Genomic DNA, 14,443 nt, shown 5'->3' on the forward strand with positions numbered 1-14,443 from the left:
TAATTCAAAATCATCTCTGGCGTCAAAGCAAGATTGAGAAGCACCTGAACTCCATGAGACGGAGTCAGAGCTCCTCAGCAGGCAGGCTGTAGGAGGGAGGCTAGCTACACAGTCGCTGTCTCACACAGATCTATGATAGGAACAGATGGCTGAAACTTTGCTGGCACACACGGGACTCTAATAGGCACCCAGGGACAGGTGCTGGTCTGGACAGGGCAGTCATCTGTCTCTTTCCTCTTCATGAACTCATCTCTGCAAGCAAGCTTCTTACCTCTCATGGGACCATTGGCCTCAGAGACCCATATGGAGCCTCAGATGCCCCTGGAATGCTGAGCTGAGTCCCCACCCCAACTCATTCTGTGTCTGATGGTCCCCGTGCAGCCTCCCTCCCTGAGGGCCAGTGTACGCCCCTGCACAGATCTGAAGCTGCAAGGGTGAGATGACACTGCATCCATTAGCTTAGTAAATGGATAGAGATGTGTACGGTCTCCCCCAAGCGTGGAGGTGGGGAGCTCTTATCAGACCCAGCTGTCAGCCACTCACAGCACAAATGTACCCTTGGCTCTTCCACAGCACAGAAAGCTGCCAGTAAGTGACACATGATCCTATTGCAGTGGGTGCTCTGACCCTAAGGCCACACGTATGTACTGACCAACAACAGGCTTACTCTCACCACAAGCCTAAGAGACAAGCCCTCTTTCCCGAGTCTGAGCTACTGATTCGCCAGACTCAAGGATGAGGAGACGCACTGAGACCCACCCAGCCCAGCCCCAGGACCCAGTCCAGCCCTGGGACAGACAGATTGGAAACCAGTTGCCTACCCTAGATAACCCTGGATTTCATGCCTCAAAGCCAGATGCCCTTCAGTAGACTACTCCCTACCTCAGAACAAGGTCAAGGAGGGAAGAGCCATAAGCTGTGGCCAAGAACAGTTGGATTTACCACTACTACAGAGATCCTTGACTTCTATGTACAAAATACAGCCCATAGCAACCCGCTCAAATCCTTAGTTTACCCTTTCCACCCCACCCCACACAGCTAAACACACATTCTTTTCACCTCAAGGGGTTTCAGCCAACAATGCCTATGTTTTCAGTTGTTCCAGAAAAGGAGAACTTTCTAGCTGTCTTAATTTACAAATGGATATAGAGCAGTGGTTCTCAACCTTCCTCATGCTGTGACCCATTAATACAGTTGCTCATGTTTTGGCGACCCTCTACCATAAAATTACTTTTGTTGCTGTTTCACAACTGAAATGGATGAACTGCTATGAATCATAATATAAAAGTCTGATATGCAGATGGTCTCAGGCAACCCCGGTCAAAGGTCTTACAACCTATAAAAGGGTCACAGCCCACAGGGTGAGAACCACTGATAGGACCTGGATGCTGGATACTGTAGTGTATGTCAGCCCTTGGAAGGTAGAGGATTTGGGGTTCCAACTCTCAAATTACAAGTGAGTATGAGACTAGCTTGGGCTACTGGACACTGTCTTATCTCATTAAAAACAGGGAAAGGAAGGGGGAGTGGAGGAGGGGAGGGATGGGAAGGACAGAAGGGAGGAAGGAAGGGAAGGAAGGAGGGAGGGAGTGGCTGAGACATCCTGAAGTGCCCAGGGGCCTTCGGCAGACAGTGCAGAGAGGTCACACTGCATGGTCCTTTGGAAAAGTTTTCCCCTCTTCACCTAAAGAGCAAGTTTCTTTCAATGACCTTCCAATTCCCCACAGAAAAGCCACAGACCTCATTTCCCCTGGTTTATTTTCACTTTCATTAGAGGTGACTCTCGGGGAGAGCATCACTAGTAACAAAAAGAAAAGGGGTTAAGAAGATGCCTGTGTCCTGACATGGGATCCCACCATCGTGGGGACCTTGCAGGCAATGATAAATTATTTAGGTACACTATTTTCCTTCCCGTTCTTGAAAACAAAATCGCAAGAGTGGACCAAGGGCGGAGAGATCTCATCAAAACCTACTATATAATAATAGTAGATAATTAATTCTGTGTGGGAGCTGGGGACCCCGGAATCACAGCAGACAGCCCCAATGCCTTCCTAACAGCCCCATTCAGGAGGCTTCAAATTACACACCCTCCTCAGAAAGAGTCCTGTCAGCTCCACCCCTAGGAAATCAGCCACACAGACAGACCCCCAAACCAGATCCCAAAGCCACTTGAAATCCAGGGTACTTACCGACTTCCTTTGGGAATTAAAGTCATTTTAAAACAAACAAAAGGAGTTCTTGCCTTCCTTCACCCAGAGCAGGCAACCTTGGAGGCTGGCACACTTTCAGAGGGACAGCTTCCGGAGGGAGCTCAACTAGGTTCCAGAGGGCAGGAAGCTGAGGGGTCTCTTCAGGGATGTCAAGAGCTGAGCTGTACTCCCAGACCCTGATCAACCCTGCCTGGGGTCCTGTGGGTGGTCTTGCCTCCCTGGCAGCGCCCTCGTCTTCTGCCAGCCACAGCTGCGGAGACTGAGCCCTGACAAAGCCAGCACGTGGAGAGCCAGGGAGGCAGGCAGGCGGGGCTCAGCCCGGGATGCCACAGACTGGTCCCCATAGCAACACGGCAAGGAGCTAGGTTGGTGGTGCTGAGCTGGTAGTGAGTGGGGCAGTGGCCTGGCGAGCAGGAATCCATGTGGGTTTGGGCTCCAGGGGGGCACAGTTAGAAAGGCTACTTATTTTTCCTGACACCACCACCCACCTACCACTTCTGACAGATTCTTAGGGTCCTGAAGCTGCAGGGATCTTTAAATACTCTTAATATCACAGGGAACTCCTTTTCTTGGTGTGGGAATACTTTACTCCATGTATAAGGAGGCTACCATGACTATAAATGGGCGTTTTCTTTTCTATGCTTTTTGTTTGTTTGGTTTTGGTTTTTTAGTTTTTTTTGGGGGGGGGTGGCGGCGGGGGACAGGGTTTCTTTGTGTAGCCCTGGTTGTTCTGGAACTCTCTGTAGACCAGGCTGGCCTTGAACTCACAGAGAGATCTGCCCGCCTCTGACTCCTGGGTGCCTGGATTAAAGTCATGAGCCATCACCGACTAGCCAAAATGTTCATTTTCTTAAAGAGATCTTTGTGTGGCTGCTGTGCCAGAGTATATATACATACGTGTAGAATAACAGTGTGCAATGTGTGTAGAGCACATATGTGATATCCGTTGTGTATGTCTGGGTATGTGACGTGTGTGTGGTATGTATCTGTATTGTAGGGGTGTGTGTGTGTGTGTGTGTGTGTGTGTGTGTGTTATGTTTTATGAGTAAGGAATCTAAGAAGCCTGGACAGTCTCTACCATGGTGTCTACTTGTTATAGACAAGGTGGAGTAAATCCTAAAGAATCCCGAAGTCCTGAGCAGTCCTGAGTGCCCACCAGCTGATCAGAAGTCATGAATCAGTGGCTCTGGGTGGCCAGTCCTGCCCAGCCATCTGCTTCCAAGCCCAGAGCTTCTCGGGTTTTGTTCACATGTCTGTATACCCACTGTCTCATTACACTCGTGGAATTCATTAGAACAAGGTCAAAGTCCCGCAGATGGCCATGAAGTGACAGACAGAGAGGAAGTCAGATATCTAGGGTGCTACTTGTGGAATTAAAATTAAGTGCAATGAAGAGAATCCGTTCTAATGGAAAAAGGGTGTCCCTGCTAACAGCATCAGTGGGGGCCTGAGCGCAGTCCTCACTGGGAGGGCTGGATCTTGCTCTATCTCTCAGTGAAGATCTCTGAGTGAGTTCTCATTCCTCAATGCTGGAGAAGTCTATGGATCCCAATGCCTGTACCTCTGATGCAGGGCCCAGCTCACAGTCATTGTCTGGGTAATTTCTGCGGGTGCAGTCAGTATTTGCATGTACTTTTTATTCTTTCTTAATTTTTATTTATTTATTTATTTATTTTGGCATTTTTTTAAATTGAGCTATAGTGCTTTTTATTCTTTTTTTTTTCTTTTGGTTTTTCAAGATAGGGTTTCTCTAGCTTTGGAGCCTGTCTTGGGACGCGCTCTGTAGACCAGGCTGGCTTCGAACCCATAGAGATCCACCTGTCCTGCACTTTTTATTCTTTAACCAGAGTCTACTGCATGTATAGACACAGTTTTCTCACTCTGCAACCAACTGTAGCTGTTGTTCTGTTGATTTCCGATTCTCCCACCCCTGAGACTCTTTCCACCCAGTCCTTCTGCTTTCTGGCCTGTGCTTTCCTCAGCCTACTCCACCCCACCCCACCCCACCCCACCCCTGCCCCTATTCAAACCCTGACAGAGGTTGGAAAGGGGAGGAGCCCAGTAATGAGGCACTTCTCTCTTCTAGTGTGCCAGGTTCTCTTCTACAGCCCTGAACCACAGGCCCACACAGCCTCCGCTGCCAACCACAGATGGTGACTCATTTTTACATGGCCACATGGCCGTCTTAGAGATGGATGGAGAACTTTTTGCCATCCTAAGGTACCTCACACTACACAGAGCATGCAGGCCTACACCCCTGCATAATCTCAAGTTTTGTTTGCATGTTCAGAGATTTATTCAGTTCACTGTTTTTGTTTGTTTGAGAAATGTGTCTCAGGCCGGCTTTGAACTTGCTATGTAGCTGAGGATGACATTAAACTCTGATGCTTCTACCTCTGCCTCCTAAGTGCTGGGATTACAGTCTCTGTGGTGCTGGGGATCCAGCCCAGTGTTCTCTGCATCCTAGGCAAACCCTGGACCACACCCCACATCCAGACCCCCTTCCCTTGTCCTTGATGACCTCATGTCTGATTTGTTCTTGAGTGTCACGTCAGGGAAGGCAAACCGGGATCTGATGACCTGCACTCCAATCCCACAGCAGCAACTGCCCAAAGGGTGGTGGGGTCTCCTTGTGTGTGACCCTGCATGCATGGGGGGGGGGAGTACTTGGCACACAACTGCTTACCTTGCAACCTTTCCTGCTTGGAGGCGGTTCTGGCTTTGAAGCCGTAAATATACCCGTCCAGCCTCCACTGTGTCGAGAAAATCCCTGAAAATAACAGCATTGACTTGCGGTCTGGGATGAGTGTCTTCGTCTCCTGAGGAGCCCTTGATGTGAAGAGCTGAGGCACTGCATGTCATGTGGTCACCAGAATAACCAGAGGGTGACACAGCAACACAGGGAGTCACTCAAAACAGGCAGGATGGCAGAGCTGTGGTTAGCAATTGGAAAAAAAAATAAGATTTCTGGAAACGTGGGGCAAGCAGAACATATGGGGAACAATGGGAAATTCTCCCTCCTTTTCCTCCTGCTGCGATGACAAATAGTAAACACAAGTCAGGGAGAAGGGAATTTCCTTTGTTTCTGGAGCATTCTTTATGTTACAGACACTCTTCATAAATGGCTTCATTTAATTGTCCAAGTCCAAATAATTTTGCCCCAAACTAGCCCATCTCTTGGGAAGAAAAATGAAAAAGTCTGCTGGGGTGTAGCTCAGTTGGTAGAGTACTTGCCCAGCACACAGAAAGACTTGACTTTGAACCCCAGCTCTACACAAACCAGGAATGGTGGTACCTGTGGCACATGCCATCTATAATCCTAGTGTTTGCTGGAAATGCCAGGATCAGAAGTTCTAGATCATTCTTGGCTATCTAGTGAGTTGAAGGGTAGCCTGGCCTTCATGGGATCCTGTATCAAAAATAAGAAAAAACCCTGCTTTGTAATTCCTAAAACACTGGGGGATGGGAGTGGGGTAGCACGGTCTCATTCCCTGGATTCACTACAAATTCTGCTCCCCAAAAGAAGCCTCCAGTGGCGCTAACCACATGTCACACAGAACTCATCCCCAGAGGATCTCAGACCTTAGTGGAATTTGTGGTTCAAAATCAAAATGTGAGGTTTGAGGAGAGTGGGTTTCCCGGAGACACACAGAAAAATTCGGGCCACATCTAACTCTGAGCTTCATCTGCTTGAAGAAACAGACCCTAGCAGCTGGCTGTACCTGTGGGACACTCCTCCTTTGCTACAGAGGGGACAGAAGGCCTAAAGAGCCCTGTGACATTCTCTTTCCTCCCCTACTCGTGTGTGTGTGTGTGTGTGTGTGTGTGTGTGTGTGTGTGTGTCTGTCTGTCTGTCTGTCTGTCTGTCTGTCTGTCTGTCTGTCTGTCTCTGTGTATGTGTGTGTGTGTGTGTGTGTGTGTGTTGCGCACGAGCGGGGGTCAGAAGACAACTTTTAGCAGTCAGTTCTCACATTTCACCTTGTTTGAGACAGGGTCTCTCGTTTCTAGGGCTGGGTTGTTCCCAGGCCACTTTGCCATTTAGCCTTCCATCACCACATAAGAGTGCTAGGATTAAGGAGGTAAGGGCCTGGTACACTCAAAGTGTCCACAGTGAGCAATCCATCACTTATTCTGTAAATATTTAGTAAGCAATTCTTATTTGATTTTTTATTCAACATATATAGTAATATTTTATTTCTGTCTTTTGATCTCATACAGAACACAAATTCTGGATAGATTTTTTTGTTGTTGTTGTTAGCTTAGTTATCCTCCTGCCTCAGCCTCCTGAGTAAGAAGATTTCAGCTATGCACTATCACACCTTCCCAAAGGTGGGTTTTCCTTTCCAGGATATTACCCATCCCATCTTGTGTTAGCACAGGCTAAGATGCCTGAGATGCCATTTCCGGCCTGTGGGTTCAGTGCTGAGGGTGGCTCCCAGCTCAGCAGACTAGCTTGGGAGTTGGGGAGGAGTTGGTGTTACCACCACTCTCTTTCTCCTCTGAATTAGAGCCGCGGGTGGTGACCAATGGAGAGGGCTACTTGTACCAGGCAACACAAAGTTCCTCTTCATCCTGTCAAAAGTTACAAGTTTCAGCAAATGGTACAAAGAAAAGAGATTCTGGGTAGGAGTTACAGCTCAGTGGGTGGGAGTACTTGTCTAGCAACACAAAGCCCTGAGTTCCATCCCAGACACCAAACAAACCAGGCATGGTGGTAACTGCAGTTCTTGGAAGGTGGAGGCAGAATTGGGAGTTCAAAGTCACTCTCAGCTGCATGAGTTTGAGGCCAGCCTGTCTCAGAAGCAAATTGTAGTACGAATAATGAAAATCAGAGACATATATTGGGGTTCAAGCTGAAGATCAAAAAAGCAAAGCAGCTGGCCACTGGCTCTTACCTCTACCTCAGACTGAAAGGGCAAGCCTGGCCTCAGACTGCATCTCTACTGAGCTGCTCTTCATCCCACTGAGACTGCACTGAGCTCCTTGTATTCTCTCTAGTGATGGGATTAAAGATGTGAGCTCTGTTTCTCTTTTAGACTGATTCACTCTTATGTAGCCCTGGGTGGTCTTATACTCTGTCTCTGTCTCCTGAGTCCTGGGATTAAAGGTGTAAGTCACCACTGCCTATCTTCTATGGCTGTGGCTAGTTCGGCAATCTGATCTCCAGGCAAGCTTTATTAGATCATAAACAATATATCACTATAGCAAATGAGCAAGAAATCCAGGCAGGGCCAGGTGGTGGCAAATGCCTTTAATCCCAGCACTTGGGAGGCAGAGGCAGGTGGATCTCTGAGAGTTTGAGGCCAGCCTGGTCAACAGAGCTAGTTCCAGGACAGGCTCCAAAACTACACAGAGAAACCTTGTATGGGGGGGGGAAGAAATCCAGGCAGATGGCTTAATTAGTAAAAGTCCTTAAGGCACGAGCTTGATGAATTGAGTTCAGATCCCCAGAACCCACATAAAAAGCTGGGTGTGATAGCTCACCCAGCTCACTCACTGTAGTACTTAGAAACCAACACATAGATAAAGCAGTCGAAAGAGTAAGAAAACATGAGCTGCAGAAGAGGCAAATTTCAAGAAGGTGGTTTTCTCTGAGAAAGAAGGGAGAGGCTGGGGGCTGGAGCATAGATAGTAGGGAACTACAGGTTTCAAAATGACATTGTTCTTAAAGCCTGCAATAAAAATGGCTCAGTGTTGAGAGAGAGATGAAAAAAGGCAAAACCCAGCAGGACAGTCATTTATGGGAACAAACACTTCCAACACAGGCCCCAAGTTTTCCATTATGGAGTGTTTTTCTGTGTCTGCAGGCTTTTTTCCCCCTGAAGACTTACCCATAATAAGAACTGGTCAACGGGTTTTGTTTGTTCATTTTTTTATGTTTCCCTTGATAAACAGATAGATAGATGATAGATAGATAGATAGATAGATAGATAGATAGATAGATAGATCTTGGGGGCTGGAGAGATGCTCAGGGCTAAGAGCACTAACTGCTCTTCCAGAGGTCCTAAGTTTAATTCCCATCAACCACATGATAGCTCACAACCATCTGTAATGAGATCTGGTGCCCTCTTCTGGTCTGCAGGCATGCATGCAGACAGAACACTGTGTACATAAATCTTTTTTTTAAAAAGGTCTTTCCCTGGCTCTTGGTGGAGCATCATGTGGCTTTGGAGCTTGGCTCATGGGCCTGGATATCTGGTGTTTGCAAGAGTTGACTTGGAAATGACACCATTCTCCTAGAATCTCACACCCTTCTTGATCAAACTCCTCAAAGGTGTTCCCCATTTGCGTCTCCTTTTCCTGTGCAACAGGAACCCTGACCCAGGGCATTTGCACCCTGAACATACTGGCTAGGTCAAGGAGGCATCCTGTTCCTAGGCCAGGGGCCCAGATGTCCTCAAACGTGGCTGGAATAAAACCTGGTTTCAAGGTTCAACTCAGCTCTGCCAGGTGCTAAGGGCAACTCCTGTAGCTTGCTGGCCCCTGTGACTTGTGAATACTGGCCAGGCTGTGTATGCAAAGCGGAAGACAATAATTCAAGCTCATTTCCTCTCTCCTAAGGTCTTTTGACTTTTCATGGTGTCTCATATCTACAGCTTAACATCAATCAGAGAAAAGTTTTGGAGTGTTTGTTTGTTTTTGTTTTCTGGCTTCTTCCAGACAGGATTTCTCTGGGAAGCTCTGGCTGTCCTGGAACTCTCTCTCTCTCTGAAGACCCAGGCTGGTCTCGAACTTAGAGATCCACCTGACTCTGCCTCCCAAGTGTTGGGATTAAAGGCCTGCGCTACCATCACCTGGAAAGTTTAAAGTTTTAAATATGGGGCTAGAGACATACTCAGCAGTTAAGAGCACCTGCTACCCTTACAGAGGACCTGAATTTATTTCCCAGCACTCTGAAGCTCTAGCTCCAGAGGATCCACGCACGTAATCTGGATTCCTCGGTCACTGTACTCATGTGCACAAACACATAGATACATACAGATATATACAATTTAAAATAAAAATAAATCTTTAAAACTAAGTTCTGGGCTGGAGAGATGGATCAGAGGTTAAGTGCACCGACTGCTCTTCCAGGGGTCCTGAGTTCAATTCCCAGCAACCACATGGTGGCTCACAACCATCCGTTATGAGATCTGGTGCCCTCTTCTGGTGTGCAGATATACATGGTAGCATAATATTGTATACATAATAAATAAATAAAATCTTAAAAAAATAACTTCTAATGATTAGCATGACTTTTATGGTCTTGTTTGCATCCTTCAATGTCAGGTTTTCTTTTTAAAAAACTTCTGATGTGTGTGTGTGTGTGTGTGTGTGTGTGTGTGTGTGCTTGTGAGTGTGTGTGCTTGTGTGCTTGTGTGCGTACACCATGACATACACATGGAGGTCATAGGACAGCTTGGAGGAGTCAGCTCTCTCTTTCCACAAGAACACTTGCCTCATATACCTAAAACCTGAAGTTCAATTCTCAGTACCACACACACACACACACACACACACACACACACACACACACACACACCTCAAATGCAAATATAAACGCGTCTAACTTGCAGGCAGGATCACCACATAAATAAGCTGTACTTTGTAGCTGCTTCAGGGTGGAGGAGCTGCAAGCTGGACAGAAAAGCAAGGGTTAGCTCATTAGTGGACTGGGAAGAGGAGCAGGTCCCCAGCTCTTTGACACAGGAAGCCTGGATGCTCACAGGAGGTGCAGGTCCTTGTGGGCGCTCACCCTCCTGTGACTCAGCCTCCACAGCTGCTGGGATCCCTTTGTGTAACACGAAAAATAAAAACCCAGAGACAGATATTGGGGTTCAAGCTTCAAGCTGAAGAACAGAAAAGCAAAGCAGCCGGCCGCTAGCTCTTACCTCTACCTCAGTCAGAAATGGCAATTCTGTCTCCACCAAGGCTCAGACTGCAATCCCAGACTGCTGCCTCTCCTTGATGTGGCTGGAGACAAATTCTATGCGACTGACTTTGCTTCTTCCGTATTTACCTCCCTCTGTCCAGACATATCACTCCTGTCTCCACCTCTCTAGTGCTGGAATTAAAGGTGTGTGATCCCAAGTGCTGAGATCTCCTTTGTGTGAGCTGTTTCTCTTTTAGATTGATTCAATCTTGTGTAGTCCTGGGTGGCCTTGGACTGACAGAAAGGTGCGTCTACCTCTGTCTCCTGAGTCCTGGGATTAAAGGTGTGTGCCGCCACTGCCTAGCTTCTATGGCTAACTAGTGTGGCTGGCTTTGCATTCGAATACTTCAGGCAATCTTTATTAAATCATAAATAGTATGTCACCATACCTTTGCCAGCTTTGCAGACTCTGAAGCAGCTGAGCTGGCCTCTTCCTTTCCCACAGCCATCACCCCATGCTGTGGTACAAAGACTCAGAGTCTGAATAACTGCAGCAAGGTTCACCCTCACTCCTAGGTATCCCAGGGTCTATAGCCTTGATTGGGACTCTTCAGCACCCACGTGAGCCTCCTTTGGCCTGAAAGGACCTGTTCCCAGCACTAGGCAGAGGGTAGCAGATATTGTCAGGCTGGGAGGCAAGAAGGGCGGGATCGGAGACACCAGAGAGAAAGGGAAGGGACCACCGAGAAAGGCAGGAAGGTAGCAGTAGCGGGACCCCTGTGCGTTCCTGGTGAGTGATCATTATCTGGTGGATTTTACCCACAAACACGCGCTCAAAGATAAAAGGGTTTAGAATCATAAAATAGGAACAGCATAACATTATACCAAGTGCTGGACCCTCTTGAGGGTCAGGTCCTGAGACTGCACAGCCATAGACCCACGAAGCTGCCCTGATTACAGAATGGAGAGGTGGAAGGTCCAATCTCAGTATCTTGGTCCAACAGAGCAGGAAGCCGTGAACCCCGAGAGCTAAAATGATGACAAGATAGACGCGCGCAGCAGAAGCAGACAAGGCCGTGTAAGCGCCACAAGCGCAGAGTTGGATGGGGCAGTGAAAGCTTCCTTAATAGGAGCTCATGGATCTTGAAGGATTAAGTGGGAACTCTCCAGGAGGAGGCTGGGGCAGGCATTCTAGGAGTTGAAATGGAAGGTATAAAGGTTGCTTCAGCCAGATTTCAGGTGAAACTCTTGTTGAAGATAAGCTTGGCCAGTGCTAACTACCTTGGTGACTGTGTGAGGGACTCTGTCATTCTCACTATGGCCCGTGGAAGGATCAGTTTTCCGTTGTCTGTCACGGGCACCGGGTGGGGAAGAAACAATGAGATGTCTCCTTAATATGATTCAGGGACCAGAGAGGGTGACAGTGGCACAAGACAGGAAGTGGGAGGCCTCTGGGTCATGATGGATAGTGATCAGCTGTCAATGAGTTCTGAGGACCGATGCCCCAGACCTTCCCTAACCACTTGGGTGGGTCCTGAATATCTAGCTTATATTTTCCATTCTATTTGCTGGAGCAGAACTGTGCCCAGGGAGCCAGCTGCTACCTTCAGGCCAGTGTTCATTCTGTATGTCAAAAGAGGCTTGTTCTTCCTGCTTCAATTTCTTTACCTAGATCATAAATGATCAGAGTCTCCTGCTTGGGTCTAAATGTGGTCCCCTAACCCCATGATTGCTTATAGCCTGGCACAGTGCTCATGTTGGCTGACAACACCCTGTAATACCTTGGGTACATTGCCCAGGCCCCAAACCAATGTCCTAATATTTCCTCAGCCCAAGGTTCTGCTCCTCCTCCTCCCTCCATGCCACTCTAAGTGCCTAAACTCTGAGGTCTGTGCGTTCCAAGACCATGCAAAGGCCGTGAAAGGAGACTGGGAAACATACAACCCAGCATTGCTTCCAAAGACCAGACAACATCCCCAGCATCCAAATGCATCAGCAATATCTGACACTTAGTGCTTCCTCCATCAGGAAATAGCAGGTGTCAATGTCAGCTATACTTAGACAGCACGTGGGCTATACCTAGTCTGGGCACTGTAATTCAGGAACTCAAGCACTTTCCCCACAGCTGGGTTGGCTCTTACTCTCAGACAACACACCTCTAACTAATTCTTGGGGCAAAGAAGAAATCTCAAGAGAAACAAAAATAACAGTGTGAGGGATGGTGATTGGGGTTTGTGTAACTGGCCTCAAACTTACTATGTAGCTAAGGATGACCTTGAATTCCTGATTCTCCTGCCTCCGCCTCCTTATGCTGAGCTCTTTAGAGTGAATCACCATGCCCAGATTATGAAATAATTTAGGCTGAAATATATATATATTTATATTCAATATATATTGAATATATATATATATATATCAAAATATGTTGGAGGTAGGTAAAACCATATTCACACTGGATGTTTGTGAGAGATGTCTATTAAAGAGAAGAAATGTATGGATGGCAATCTAAGCATCTATCTTGAGAAACTAAGGACCAGAACAACCCTAAAACAAACACAAGGAAACAATGAAAAATAACAGCAGGACTCAGTGAGAATTAGAGAAAAATCAATAAAACCAATGGTTGGTCCTTTGAAAAGATTCAACAAATTGGCCAATCCTTAGCCCCTGTCTTGGTGTTTCTATTGCTGTGAAGAGACACCATGACCATCTTTTCTTTCTTTCTTTCTTTTCTTTTTCTTTTTCTTTTTCTTTCTTTTTTTTTCTTTCTTTTTTTTTTTTTTTTTTTTTTTTTCTTTCTTTTTTTTTTTTTGAGACAGGGTTTCTCTGTTTAACAGCCTTCCTGGAACTAGCACTGTAGATCAGGCTGGCCTTGAACTCACAGAGATCTGCCTGCCTCTGCCTCACCAGTGCTGGGATTAAAGGTGTGCACCAGCACACCTGGCTCATGGTAACTCTTATAAAGGAAGAACATTTAATTTGATAGTTTATATTTTCAGAGGTTTAGTCCATTATCATCATGATGCAACATGGTGGCTTGCAGGCAGACATGGTGCTGGAGAAGGAACTAAAAGTCCTGCATCTTGACCTACAGGCAACAGGAAGTGATCTGAGACACTGGGCATATCTTGAGCATAGGGGACCTGAAAACCCACCCCACAGTGACACACTACCTCCCACAAGGCCACATCTACTCCAACAAAGCCACACCTCCTAACAGTACCACTCCCCATGATCAATTACATTCAAACTTGCACAGCCTCTACCAGGAGAAAGGAGCTAGAACTCACCAATTTCATGAGCCAGTGAATGACTCAAAGGGTAAAAATGCTTGCTGCCGACCCTGATGACCTGAGTTTGATGCCTAGGATCCACATGGTGGAAGGAGAGAAATGACTCTTACAAGTTGTTCCCCGACTGCCACATAGGTAACACTGCTTGTGTGCCTCTCCCCCTTGACACGCATACAAAAAAATAAATATTTAGTAGAAATAGAGAAAGAACACATTTTTCCGTTCCCATTTCTCTAATGAATTACCACTCTGAGTATTATGTGCACCAGGACATACCCATTTGATACGATATCTTTGCTTTATGTGGACTGTGACGTGTGCCCCTTGGTCTGTAGAAATGTAACTTCACAGTATAAAATGACACAGTTATCTTCTTTTGGGTACTTTTTATCCTACTTTAAACATTTTCAACTGTGGTTCACTATGAAAAGCCCAGTGCAAGGTGTCTACTCCTGCCAGAACCAGCTTACATCTCCAATAAGGCATTACTGGCATGGATGGCTTCCACGTACTCTAGTTTCTGTCACTGCTCTCAGAAGAGAGAGAGAGAGAGAGAGAGAGAGAGAGAGAGAGAGAGAGAGAGAGAGAGAGAGCACGCACATGCACTTGTGTGAGATTGGTGTTGAATGTCTTGTTGAACTACTTTCCATATGATCATCATTTTGGTGGTACTGGGGACTGAACCTAAGACCTTGAGCTTGCTTGGCAAATGTCATAGCACTGACCTCTCTCCCTAGTCCCGCCTTATTTTTTGAAACAAGATTTCTCACTGAACCTGGAGTTGACCAGTTCAGCTAGACTAGCTAGCCCACAAGCCGTAGGGATTCTCTTGTCTGTGTTCCCCAGCACTGGGATTACAGGCATGTACTGTCATACTTGGCTTGACAAGAGCGTCATAAAGGACATTTTATCCCCCAGAAGGTACAAGAGACTCACAAGCAGCCAACCTCTACTCAGCCGCAGTTTTCCAAGTCATCCCATTTGTCAAATCCCAGTGGGCATCTCACTTGAGTCCCCTAGTACACACATCTGCTAGATCTGCTGGATCATTTATCTTAGAAGGATTCTTTGGGTGTCAACAGTGAGTT

The 14,443-nt window shown here is 46.9% G+C and overlaps 1 protein-coding gene across 1 annotated transcript in view; it reads right to left on the reverse strand.

The window, feature by feature from the left end:
- The window catches only part of Fgd3 (FYVE, RhoGEF and PH domain containing 3), a 63,504-nt gene extending 61,073 nt beyond the window's left edge, over nt 1-2,431 (reverse strand). Inside the window, exon 1 of the mRNA XM_035442965.1 lies at nt 2,190-2,431. The gene's annotated coding sequence lies outside the window, so the exon portion shown is untranslated. The remainder of the gene's footprint in view (nt 1-2,189) is intronic.
- Between the last annotated feature and the right edge of the window lie 12,012 nt (nt 2,432-14,443).

Source organism: Cricetulus griseus, chromosome 3, assembly GCF_003668045.3.
Source record: "Cricetulus griseus strain 17A/GY chromosome 3, alternate assembly CriGri-PICRH-1.0, whole genome shotgun sequence".
NCBI lineage: Eukaryota > Metazoa > Chordata > Mammalia > Rodentia > Cricetidae > Cricetulus > Cricetulus griseus.